This window comes from Apodemus sylvaticus, chromosome 5 (assembly GCF_947179515.1).
Source record: "Apodemus sylvaticus chromosome 5, mApoSyl1.1, whole genome shotgun sequence".
NCBI lineage: Eukaryota > Metazoa > Chordata > Mammalia > Rodentia > Muridae > Apodemus > Apodemus sylvaticus.
Window position 1 is genome coordinate 105038157 of NC_067476.1, and position 13342 is coordinate 105051498.

At 43.2% G+C, this 13342-nt stretch overlaps 1 pseudogene; it reads right to left on the reverse strand.

Moving 5' to 3' along the window:
- Positions 1-1645: 1645 nt before the first annotated feature.
- Positions 1646-11010, reverse strand: LOC127684905 (mitochondrial import receptor subunit TOM20 homolog; annotated as a pseudogene).
- Positions 11011-13342: the final 2332 nt, after the last annotated feature.

Genomic DNA, 13342 nt, shown 5'->3' on the forward strand with positions numbered 1-13342 from the left:
TTTGTTGAAGATATTTACTGGCCTTTTAAGTTGGGAATCTTTTCTCTTTTTATATCTCTTATCCTTAGCTTTGGTCTCCTCATTGTGTCCTGGATTTCCTGGATGTTTTGGGTTAGGAGCTTTTTTTCATTTTTCATTTTCTTTGACTGTTGTGTCAATGTTTTCTATGGTATCTTCTGTACCTGAGATTCTCTCTTCTATCTCTTGTATTCTGTTGGTGATGCTTGCATCTATTCCTGATCTCTTTCCTAGGTTTTCTATCTCGAGGATTGTCTCTCTTTGTAATATTTTTATTGTTTCTATTTCCATTTTTAGATCCTGGATGGTTTTGTTCATTTCCTTCGCCTGTTTGCTTGTGTTTTCCTTTAATTCTTTGAGGGATTTTTGTGTTTCCTCTTGAAGGGCTTCAAGCTGTTTACCTGTGTTCTCCTGTATTTCTTTAAGGGAGTTACTTATGTCCTTCTTAAAGTCCTCTATCATCATCATGAGAAGTGATTTTAAATCAGAGTCTTGCTTTTCTGGTGTGTTGGGGTATTCAGGGCTCACAGTCATGGGAGAACTGGGTTCTGATGATGCCAAGTAGCCTTGCTTATGTTCTTGCCCTTGCCTCTCACCATCGGGTTATCTCTGGTGTTAGCTGGTCTTGCTGTCTCTGATTGTGGCTTGTCCCTCCTACAAGCCTGTGTCAGAACTCTTGGGAGACCAGTTCTCTCTGGGAGGAATTTGGGTATGGACAGCTGTGGCACAGGGTCAGCTCTGGGGCACAGATGGAAACCAGAAGAATCCTGTCCCTGGCTGTTCCTTGGTTCCTGTGACCTGACGTCTCAAGGCACATCCCACTTGGGCTAGAAATTTGAGCAGAAGTAGTGGTCTTACCTGTGCTCACAGGTGAGTTGGCACTCCTGGGAGACCAGCATTCTCCTGGCAGTATTTGGGTATGGAGTGCTGTGGCATAGGATCAGCTCTGGGTGCAGACAGAAACTGGAAGCTGGCATTGTTTTTTTTTGTTTTGTTTTGTTTTTTTTAAAGATTTATTTATTTAATATATGTAAGTACAGTGTAGCTGTCTTCAGACACCAGAAGAGGGTGTCAGATCTCTTTACAGATGGTTGTGAGCCACCATGTGGGTGCTGGGATTTGAACTCATGACCTTTGGAATAGCAGTCGGTGCTCTTACCCGCTGAGCCATCTCTCCAACCCCCTGGCATTGGTTTTTATAAACAGATTTTTTTCACTGTATTTGATAAGTTTACAAATCTTTTTTTTTTTTTAAAGTAAGCAAGAAACGGTCTCTGTAAAGTTTTAATGCTCCGTTTTCACAAACACAAGTTTCTACCCAATTTTACAACATACAATAAAACGTTCTAGTCTTTAAAATGTGCATTATTCAACTATTCCTCGTATTCTTTCCGATCTTTTAAGATCACCAAGAATTTCTAGCTAAGTAATACTCTACTATATTTACATTTGAATTGCATGTTTTAAGAACAAATGAAATCCATGATATTTTGGTTAACTCAGTGTATTTATAAAATGAAAAGCTCTATCAAAATACTTTTCGCTGGAAAAATAAATAGAACAGACAATAGACCTACCAAAGTTCACATTCGCATTGGCATATGTCAGTTCATGACAAGTACAATTTGCCCTTATTCCCCCAGAGCTGATCAGCTTCCAAGCTAACTGTTAAGTTATTTTACTGAGATTTCATCATGTTGGTATCTGACTCATTCCACATCTTCAGCCAAGATCTGAGCACTTACAATTCTCTGACTAATGGTTGGGAGCTTGGTCAGAAGCATCTGGAACACTGGTGGTGGAAGAGTCTGCTGTAAACCTTGCAGCAGCTGCTTAAGCTGTCCACACACAGCAATGGCTTTTGTCAGGTGGTCCCCACCCTTCTCATAGTTACCTTGTGCTAATAACTCTTCACCAAGCTGTTTCTCTTCAAGGAAGAAGTTCTGAACAGCTTCAGCTTCTTTTAAATCAGGTAACTTGGAAAGCCCAGCTCTCTCCTTAGCAAGCTTCTGTTTCTTTCTTCATTCTTGGAGCCTGTTCTTGAAGTTGGGGGTCACTCTGCCAGTTGAAGTAGATGCAGTACCTGATGAAGAGGGTACTACTGCACATACCCACGGCGACTGGGGTGTGTTCCAAGCCGCAGCAGCCTGGCAGAGGCTGGCTCCGACTGCTCAGAGCACGCCTCAGAGCATGCCGCTCGCAGCCGCCTCTAAGTTTACAAATCTTAACATACAGAAATTTTTTATATAGTAGTCTTACTAATCTTGGAATAAGTTTATATTTTAGCAAAAGTTTTATAGAGTTTATTAAAACCAACCAAGAACAAGTGTATGAGATATGCCACAGTAACTCCTCCTGGGAGTAGCTTCCTTTTCAGCTATTTTGAAGCAGACAGTGTCTTTTCTCTGGCTGCTCTATTTTGTTCTCTCTCTTTCTGTCCCAGAGCCAGATGGTCTTTTGACCTAGGGCAGAGAGTCTGGAAGAAACTTTTAAGCAAGCATGCTTGAGTCAGGAGAAGGAGGCCATAACCCAACTCCTGAGCTTTTTTAGAAACAAAACAGCAGAAAACAATACTTCAATATTCTCCATACCCCAAAGATACCTGGATCCCTACAAAACTGAATCCAGTGACCAGAGAGGGACCAGATCAAGCCGAGAGCAAAGAAAGCTTAGAGATAACAATCTGTGAGACACTATGAGATCTAAACAGCAGGCTCCAGTTTGCCAGTGATAAGGACAGAGATAGAGCAAGCTCCAGGGAGCTCGCCTGGAGGCGGACAGGAACAGGCGACCTGCCTTGCTGAACTCCCCCGCCCCCAGAATGTCCACACAACCAGAGGTGACCAAACAATCATAGACATGTGGTGGCCACCTTCATTCATACGCCAGATCTAGTAGGACAGAAGGACGTTTCCTTTGTCCTGGAGACTAGGTTCATGATCCAGTCTGATCTCCCCTATGTCTCTCTAAATGTCCTGACTCCAGAACAGAACAGAACAGAACACATCACCGTCACCAATCAGGTCCACGGTTCAGATAAATGTTGGCAAGCAATTCTTAAAGCTTTGTTTTCTTTCTTTTTTATATTTATTTATTTATTTATTTATTTATTTATTTATTTATTTATAATTTATTTATATTTCAAGTGTTATCCCTTACCTGGTTTTCCCCTCCCAGAAACCCCCTATCTTATCCCCCTCCCCCTGCTTCTATGAGGGTGTTCTTCCACCCACCCACCCACTCCTGCCTCCCTGCCCTCGATTCCCCTACACTGGGGCATCTATTGAACCTTCATAGGACCAAGGACCTCTCCTCCTATTGGTTCCTGACAAGGCAATCCTCTGCTACATATGCAGCTAGAGCCATGTGTACTCCTTGGTTGGTGGCTTAGCCCCTGGGAGCTCTGGGGGGAGGGTTCTGGTTGGTTGATATTGTTTTTCCTATGAGGTTGCAAACCCCTTCAGCTCCTTCAGTCCTTTCTCTAACTCCTCCATTGGGGACCCAGCTCTCAGCGCAATGGCTGGCTGTAAGTGTCTGACTCTGTATTTGTCAGGCTCTGGCAGGGCCTCTCAGGAGACAGCTATATCAGGTCCCTTTCAGCAAGTCTTTCTTAGTTTCCACAATAGTGTCGGAGTTTTGTTACTGTATCTTGATGAATCCCCAGGTGGGACAGTCTCTGGGTGGCCTTTCTTTCAGTCTCTGCTCTGCACTTTGTCTCCATATTTGCTCCCATGAGTATTTTGTTCCCCTTTCTAAGAAGGACCGAAGCACCCACACTTTGGTCTTCCTTCTTCTTGAGCTTCATGTGGTTTGTGAATTATATCTTGGGTATTCGGAGCTTTTGGGCTAATATCCACTTATCAGTGAGTGTATACCATGTGTGTTCTTTTGTGATTGGGTCATCTCACTCAGGACGATATTTTCTAGTTCCATCCCTTTGCCTAAGAATTTCATGAAGTCATTGATTTTAATAGCTGAGTAGTACTCCATTGTGTAAATGTACCACATTTTCTGTATCCATTCCTCTGTTGAAGGACATCTGGGTTTTTTCCAGCTTCTGGCTGTTATAAATAAGGCAGCTACGAACATAGTGGAGCATGTGCCCTTGTTATATGTTGGAGACTCTTTTGGGTATATGCCCAGGAGTGGGTATAGCTGGGTCCTCGGGTAGTACTATGTCCGATTTTCTGAGGAACCTCCAGAATGATTTCCAGAGTAGTTGTACCATTTTGAAATCCCAAGGCTTTGTTTTCAATTTGCAAAGTTGTAACAGTTACAGCCTGGACTCCCTGAGGCCTTTCAAGTCATTGCATACACAATAAATAAAGACATAAATGCAAATACATTTATCTTGGAATAATAATGGATATTTTCACTCTCTTTTTGTGGATAGTTCAGGCACAGTCCTGGGAATCTTTTCATTAAATATTTTTTGACACAACTACTGTTCTGCTGTCCTGGAGTCTGTAGTCTCTTAATGTTTCACAGCAGAAGAGCCAATGAAGACAATTTGTCAAGTAAAATTTTTGGGTGTGTTTTTGAGGCTGCTCTGAACATTAGCACATAGTGCAAGGTACTACTAGCCTTAAACTCATGGTGATCATCCTGCATTAGCTTCTTGAAAACTGAGATTACAGGTATGTGCCACTGAAAATACAACTTTTAAAATAGTTTATGTTCAATAAATTTTATTTGCAGTTCCAGGATTAATCAAAAATTTTACTCCTAAGAATAAGTGTTCTTTCTATACATTTGCTTTTTCTGATGTTGGGGATAAAAGCGAGGGTCTTGAGCACACTAAGTAAGTGCTCCATCACTGGTCCACAGCCCTGGCTCTGAATAATCCTTTCGGATTGCCTTTTTGCTTTTTTTTTTTTTTTAATATACTTGTTTGCTTTCTATTGCTGCAATAAAGCATCATGACCGAGAGCAACTGGGGGACGAAAAGGGCTTGTTTCATATTTTAGCTTACACAGTGCCAAGAAGGGAAGAGAGGACTGAACCCAGAAGCAGGAACTGAAACTAAGGCAAGAGAGAGACACTACTTCCCGTCTTGGTTTCATAGTTCACTCAGACTGCTCTCTTACATAATTAAGAACTATTTGCCTGTAGATTGCTTTTGGTAAGATGACCATTTTTACTATGTTAATCCTACTGATCAATGAGCATGGGAGATCTTTGCATCTTCTCAAATCTTCCTTAATTTCTTTCTTCAGCAACCCTATTAGTGATACTCTGTTATGCTTGCAGACAGAGGTCTAGCATGCCTGTCCTATAACAGGCTTCACCTAGCAGCTAACTCAGACAATTGCAGAGACCAACAGTCAAAAAGGATGGAAGATTCTTGGGGACCCTAATGGAAGAGATGGGGCAAAGATTAAGGGCCCCAAAAGGGGTTGGAACTCCACAGAGAGGCCAACAGAGCCAACTAACCTGGACCCTTGGAGCTCTCAGAGTCTGAACCACCAACCAAAGAGCATACACGGGCTGGACCTAGGCCTCCCAGCATATATGCAGCACATGTACATCTTGGTCTTCATGTGGGTCCTGAGCAACTGGAGCATGGTCTATCCTGAAAGCTGTTGCCTGCACATGGATATATTCTTCTAGCTGGGCTGCTTTGTCTGGTCTCAGTGGGACAGGATGAGTCTAGCTTCCCAGAGACTTGATGTGCCAGGGTGAGGGGAATACCTGAGTGGGGAGCACCATCTCAGAGAAGAACAGTATGGGGGGATGGTGGGAAGGATTGTGGGAGGGAGTGACCAGGACTGTAGCAGTCATTGGATGTAAAGCGAATTAAAAAAAGAAGACAGGAAGAACTACTTGCCCAGGAGTTTCACCATCTGCATTGGGGAGGAGCCTTCCATGTCAATTATTGTTCAAGAAAGTGACTCAGGGACTGGAGACATGGCTCAGTAGTTAAGAACACTGACTGCTCTTCCGAAGGTTCTGAGTTCAAATCCCAGCAACTACATGGTGGCTCACAACCATCTGTAATGAAATCTGACACCCTCTTCTGGAGTATCTGAAGATAGCTAAAGTGTACTTACATATAATAAATAAAGCACTCGGGAGGCAGAGGCAGGTGGATTTCTGAGTTCGAGGCCAGCCTGGTCTACAGAGTGAGTTCCAGGACAGCCAGGACTATACAGAGAAACCCTGTCTCGAAAAAAACAAAACAAAACAAAATAAATAAAAATAAATAAATCTTAAAAAAAAAGAAAGAAAGAAAGTGACTCAGACTTGCATACAGACCCCCCTGATGGAGGCATTTGCTCAATTGAGACTCCTCAGATGACCCTAGGTCATGTCAAGTTGACTAAAAAATAACTATCACAATAAACTTTTTCTTTCTTTTTTCTTTTTTCTTTTCTTTTCTTTCTTTCTTTCTTTCTTTTTTTTTTTTTTTTTTTTGGATTTAGTTTTTTCGAGACAGGGTTTCTCTGTATAGCTCTGGCTGTCCTGGAACTCACTCTGTAGAGCAGGCTGGCCTTGAACTCAGAAATCTGCCTGCCTCTGCCTCCCAGAGTCCTGGGATTACAGGCGTGCACCACCACCGCCCGGATAAACTTTTTTCTTCTAGGGTATAATACAAGATGATATGACAAACAGCAAGACTAGAAAGAAATACAAATGACACCACATGACCGACCGTTGCATGAATAGCTCAGGCAGCAGCAGAAGAAAGTACATGAGTACTAGACCACAGCCCAAAGGCTGAAATCATAGCAAGGGAGGATCGTGAGTAGGGTCTTAAAGAATAAGTGATATTGGAGCAGGAAGGGAAGCAGTAGGGATGGGCCTGAGGCAGGAGGAGCAGTGAAGTCCTGGTTAGCAGGGAGGACTCTGGGCTCAAGCAATACTGTCCTTTGCTCTCTGGATGACTTCCTCAAATTACTCCACCTCTTTGCTTGGACTAGAACTGCCATAACAATGGGTATCTTCCTAGAAATTCACAGATAGGAATAAGTGAGAAAACAATAAGCAAAGGAGGGGAGCAGTTCTGGGAATGAGAAAGAAGAGTCCAGATTAAGTTAAAAGAGAAGAAAGTACTCACTACTCACATCTCTGCACTGGGAGAGGCTACTGAAGTAATGGTTTTGGAAGGACTTTTCATGTTTGTTATTTCCTTGATATTTGTTGTAATTTCATGTCTCCAATTAACTTTCTAAAATTGTGTGTAGCTGTAGGGATTTGTGTGTGCAAGTCAGAAGACGACTTGTAGAAGTGTGTTCTTTCTTTAGCCTAAGTGAGTCACAGGGATTGCACTTGGGTCCTCAGCCTTGGTGGCCAGAACCTTTATCTACTGAGTCAACTTCTCCAGTAATCTTATAGGTACAGGTGGTGATATCACTGCCATTTTATAGAAGTAGAGATCGAGGCTCAAGGAAGTTAAATAGTCTCCTCATAGGTGTTAGGGCATTCTGCCCACAGAGCTTCATAATTCAAATCTTTGCGTTTGTATCTTAATAGTAAAACAATAAACCAGACAAATCCAAGCTCTGAGATGCTTAAGAGCAGATAGTTTGGCCAAGGAGTACATCCTGATAACTTGGTTTTCAAACAGAGGTAGATTTTCACCAGTGGGATGACGTTAGAACACACAGTGGGAAGATCAGGAGTTGTTCAATCAAAAACAATATTCTCAGACTTTGTCCTTACAGTCTAGTCATGCAAATGATTAGCCAACTCCAAATCAATAAGGAACTAATTAAAATTAAATAAGGAATACTTGAAGTCAGTCTTCTGGAATCACATCTCAACCCAACGTTTCTCAAGAGTAACTTTTGGGAACAAAGATCTTAAACTCCCATAAGATGGTCCAGAAGGTCCTTGACACTGAATCTCTAGAACTGATGAATATGCTCACAATCCCGCCCCGCCAAGCCTCATCCACCCCATCACAAGCAAGAGACAGGAAAGACAACAAGGTCCAGCACCACAGAGATACACAACTCCTCGGGAGTTGCTGTATTCTCATTCATCTTTCTGTCCTCTATATCCCAGACTGACTTGAGAACTCTATGTAGACCAGGTCTTGAACTCTGGTGATCATCCTGCTTGTGCCTCTTAAGTACTGAGATTGCATGTGTGAGCCACAACACTTTGCTGGAGAAATGCATCTCCAGATGCCTCCCTTAGCATTCTTCTCCATGTGTCCTACACAAGCCCTTTGGAAGCCCCATCGAGAGCACAGGAGGGATGCATGTCTAGAATTCCCACAAGGCCAGATGAAGAAAATGCTGTGGGGGTGAGAGAACCCCAGAAGCAAGCAGGACAAAAGGAAGAAAGAAGATGAACAGTTTTGTTGTGACAAAGAGGGGGATTTTAGTTTACACCATGTTGCCCAGGCTGGCCTTGAACTCTCCTGGGCTCTACCATGGCCAGCAGATGTAAGTCCAGGTTTTTGCAACATCAGGGGTATGTATGGGAGATGAGGGTGGGAGATGGACACATGCTGTCTTTACTAAGTGAGTTGTGTGACAGTTTTATTGTGGGCCTGAGTGTGTGACATCACTGTGACATGGCTACCAGGCATCTGCAGCTTGATGGCCTGTGTTATCTCAGCCAGTTGTCCACACCCATTGGTAATAGTCATTTTGGGTGGTGCTGATGTAACTGGAACATCATCTTCTTGGAATCAGGAAGATTCCTAAACTTGCTCTCTTCTTCCATCAATGACTAAGTAGTGTATAGTACATCTACTTAACAGTTGCTTGGCCAAAGATAAAGTTCGACTTTCAGTTGGTTGTTTCTTTCTCTTTCCTCCACATATAATTCTTCCATTTTAAATAAATGTTCTGGATTTTTCTCCACAGATTGGAAGATGACATGACACTACCATTGCTTCAGCACTACAGACCCACCCTTAGACCTGAAGAAGGGGCCAGTCACATTATGGAGACTCAAATGTACCAGAGAGCTCCAGATGTCTAATGTGACTTCACCCCTTTCCTTTAGGAGAGCCCTCAAATTCTTCTGTCTTTCTCATCTAGTAAGCAGTTGCCTAAGTTCCTAGGCACAGCATCTCAGGAGGCAGTGGACCCCCAGAGGCCCCAGGGGTGATGGATATGTTGGCTGGTTAGCCTGTGTGTTTTTCCTGTTACTGGTCTGCTAGAGAGGTTTTGTCTGTTTAACAAATGACTGACAGATTCATGAAAGTGGCTGGGACTTCTCTGGAGGTTAAATGGGGGCAAGGATGAGGTTGTGTGTGTGTGTGTGTGTGTGTGTGTGTGAGAGAGAGAGAGAGAGAGAGAGAGAGAGAGAGAGAGAGAGAGAGAGAGACTTGGGTGGCACCCTAGAACCACTCTAGGGGCCATGAGCTTGGTTGAATGCTCTGTTAATTCTGCCTTGCAATACTCTGTACATTTGGACAGGAGGCCCATGTTTTCATTGTATATACTAGGACCTGGAAGATTATGTAGCTACTCCTGGACAGGAAGTTGTCTTGTGTGGAAATGAATCTTAGGGTAGAAGAATAATAAGAAACAAACAAGGGCCTGGAGAGATGGATTGGCAGATAAGAGCATTTACTATTCTTCCAGAGGACCTGAGTTCAGTTCCCAGTGTCCACCCTGGGAAGCTCACAATTGCCTGCCTGTAACTCTCACTCTAGGGCATCCAATGACAGTGTCTGCTCTTAAAGAACACATGGGTGCATGTACATCTAGATATCCATCTATGTCTCCATCCATCCATCCATCCATCCATCCATCCATCCATCCATCCATCCACCTATCCATCCATCCATCCATCCATCCATCCATCCACCTATCTATCCATCCAACCATCCATCCATCCATCCACCTATCCATCCATCCATCCATCCATCCATCCATCCATCCATCCATCCATCCATCCATCCATCCATCCATACAAATAAAAAAAACCCAATCCAAAATGCCCCAACCAAACAACAAAAAGAAAAGAAATAAATGAATAAGAAATCCTGAATGGCTCTGCAGGTACTAAGCACCATTCTGAGATAAATGTGGGTTTGAGTTCATAAGTAGCTTTTAGTTTAAACTGAAGTGAGAGCAGTCCACAGTGAACACTGAACTTGTTTCTTATGGACTAACTCAGGTAAGACTCACAAAGACACTGTGAAGTGAACAGAGCCAATTAGTCTCCCCCCCCCCTTCTTCCACTTTCCTTCCTTTCTCCTCTCCTCCACTTTTTACCTCTTCTTTCCTTCTCCTCTGTTCCTCTTTCCCCACTTCCCTTCTTCCCTTAACCTTCCCCTTCTTTCTCCCTCCCTACTCTCCCCCTCCTTCCTTTCTTTTCCTTCCTCATTCCTTTCTCTCTGTTCCTCTTTCCCCACCCCTGGTCTCTTCCTTCCTCCTTCCCCTTCTACTCTCCCCTCCTCCCCTTTTATCAGTCTGTTTTTCTTCTGATAAGGACTCACTAGTTTGCCCAGGCTGACCTCAAACTCCTGGACCAGAGTGAGCCTCCCCCATCCACCTTTCAGGCAGCCTGATTCAGTTTAGTTATAGCCAAATACCCATTTAATTTAGTGAATCTCTATCACTTTAGCTGTGCTTCTCTTTCTAGCCCTATTCTGCCCTCTGTGCAGTGTGCTGTTGTTTGAGATCACAGCCACAGACATGGAAGATCTCTACCCAGGAACATTCAGATCTCTGTGTATTGACTGGATCCCCTACTTATTTTCACAGGCCTCTTACTGGACACCAGGACCTTTTCCTGTGAGGATCACAACTCTGTCTTCACTGTCTAAGGCAGTGTCAAGCAGGATAGAAAGCCCTTGATAATTATGAACTTTCATTTCTGGCCAAGCTTTATCCTCTTACCTTAAGCAGCTGAATAATCCAGGCTGTAGTCCTGAAAACAATGTTTTTCAGCCATTGGGCAACAGGCAGTGTAAGATGGAAACCCCTAGAAGAAGGCGAACAAGAAGGCATTTCAGTCATTGTCCCAGTTCTTCTTTCCCTGACCTGAGTGGTTCCAGTCCAGGGAAGCCAGGTTGAGAGCCATGGTCCCATGGAGCTGAGACTTCAGGGATGCCAGAGAGGCTAGGATTCACAGCATGGAGTATAGCAAGGAGATCTGTCAGTGTGCACACATTGGGTTCTGAACATAACCACTGAGAGGCCTGGCAGGGTATCTCTGGCATTCACATAGGCCTGGAACCTTCCTAGCCCAAGTAGAAGGACCTTGTTCTAGCACTGGAGCACTGAGCAAAGTTCCAGGGACATACTTGCCTAGAATCCAACCCAAGGAGCCACAGAGTACAGACTGTTTTGCATCTATGAAAAGATATAGGAAGTTTCAACAGGTTAAACCCTTTCTAAGTAACATAGTTAATACCTAGGAATTGAGTCCAGAAATAAAGGCATACAGAAAAACCCCTTATTAATGCACATAGGACATACTTGTAATATAGTTTATTTCAAATGTGACGAATGACCCTTAACCAGGGGGAAACTATTTAGCAGATACACCGTGGAAGTCTTTGAAATGTCTTAGTGTTCAGAGCAGTTGCTGTGCAAGCCTGCAGGCCTGAGTCAACTCCTACAACACTAAGGTTAGCTCTAGTGGAGTGAGGAGAAGGCTCAGTCTGGAAGAGCGTCCTCTGGCCTCCACGTAGTACATGCTTGCACCCTCCTACCTATCATACATACATACAAAAACATACTCATATGTTAGCAATGACACGTCTAAGAAAGAAGCAGCAAAAACATGAACTAGATGATGTAATTAGAATAAAAACCCAGTAAATTAGGTATTTGAATATACTGCATGTGAGTCTTTGGATATGGGTTTTGCACAAATAATGTACCTATTTAGGACATTTATTTTTAATCCCTTAATTTCTTTTTTCTTTTTGATGTGTGTGTGTGTGTGTGTGTGTGTGTGTGTGTGTAAAGGTCAGAGGACTAAGAGTCAGTTCTTTCCTTCCACCCTGGGTTCCTGGGAGAGAAAGCAGGTTACCAGGCCTGCAGGCCTTTCCCTGCTGTGCCATCTCACCAGCCCTAGTTTGACTCTTATGGCATATTTTGAAGAGCACAAGTTCTTAATTTTTGTGAAACTCAGTTTATTAGTTTTCTCTATTCTTTGTGATGTTTGTGTTACATTTAAAATAATCTCTGTGTACACTAAAATTCCCCCCCTTTTCCTATTCTTGCCCCTGAGCTAAGGTCAAAGCAATTGTCCTTTCTAAAAGAACAAAGCCAAGGCTTTCTAAATAGCTAGGACTATAGGCTATCCCACTGCACCCAGCCGTGTTTGGATTTAGGTCTGTGATTCATTGTGATTACTTTAAAAATAAAACATATGTAATACACTAAGGGTCACTTTTTGTTTTTTGTTGTGTGCAGTTATCATGCATTCCAGTGTCATTTCATGACAAGATTATCTTTTTTCGTTTGGAGTTGATTTCATAACTTCATGGGAAATCTATTGACCTCATCTGTGTGGGTCTATCCTGTACTCTTTATTCTACTCAATTGAAGTGTGTCAATTTTTGTCTGATAGTGTATTATGGGCCAAGTCCTAACCACCAGTGTGATTGTACTGGGAAGGAGACCCTCAGAAGGCCATGAGGTCATGAGAATGGAGCTTTTCTGGTTTGAGTTCATATCTTTAAAAGATGGGTCCCAGAGCTCTCTGGTCTTTTGTTGACTATGTGAGTATATCAGGAAAAAGGAAATACAGCCTGTAACCTGGAAGTAACCCCTCATTAGAACCCAGGCATGATGTACCATTCAGTGAGCTCAAAACCCAAAGTTTACAGGAATCCTTCACAAAGACCCTAGGCAGCATGCAGGACATTGGAAAGAGCTGCACAGAGGTGAGGCCAGCATTTGATACTGGGGCCCTGAAGGAACACACAGGGATGTGAGCAGCATCTGGGATTTTGCCTGTGATTCATTGCTCAGAGAACAGACCAGCATCTTCAACTTAGTGATTCAAAGGAGGCCAGGATCTCCTATCAAGAGGAACCCCCAGGTATGAGAAAGGGATGCCAAGAGACTCCAGATTAAATCCACCAATCAGGGTAGCCAGTTTTCATATTCGCTATCCTCATCCTGCTCTCACCCCACTATGTCTATTCCTCCTGTACTTAACACCCAATGCAGGACGCACTCTGCTCTGTCATTGTTGATCATCATCATCATCATCATCATCATCATCTTCTTCGTCTTCTCCTCCTCCTCCTCCTCTTCTTCCTCCTCCTTTTCCTTCTCTGTTTCCCTCTTCCTTATCCTCTTCTCTTTTGAATCTCTTCACTTTCTTCCTCTAAAGAACCTAGAGAAGGTGGGTGTAGAGGGTCTTTGTGGCTTAGCCTCCTGAGAGGTTGGACCCA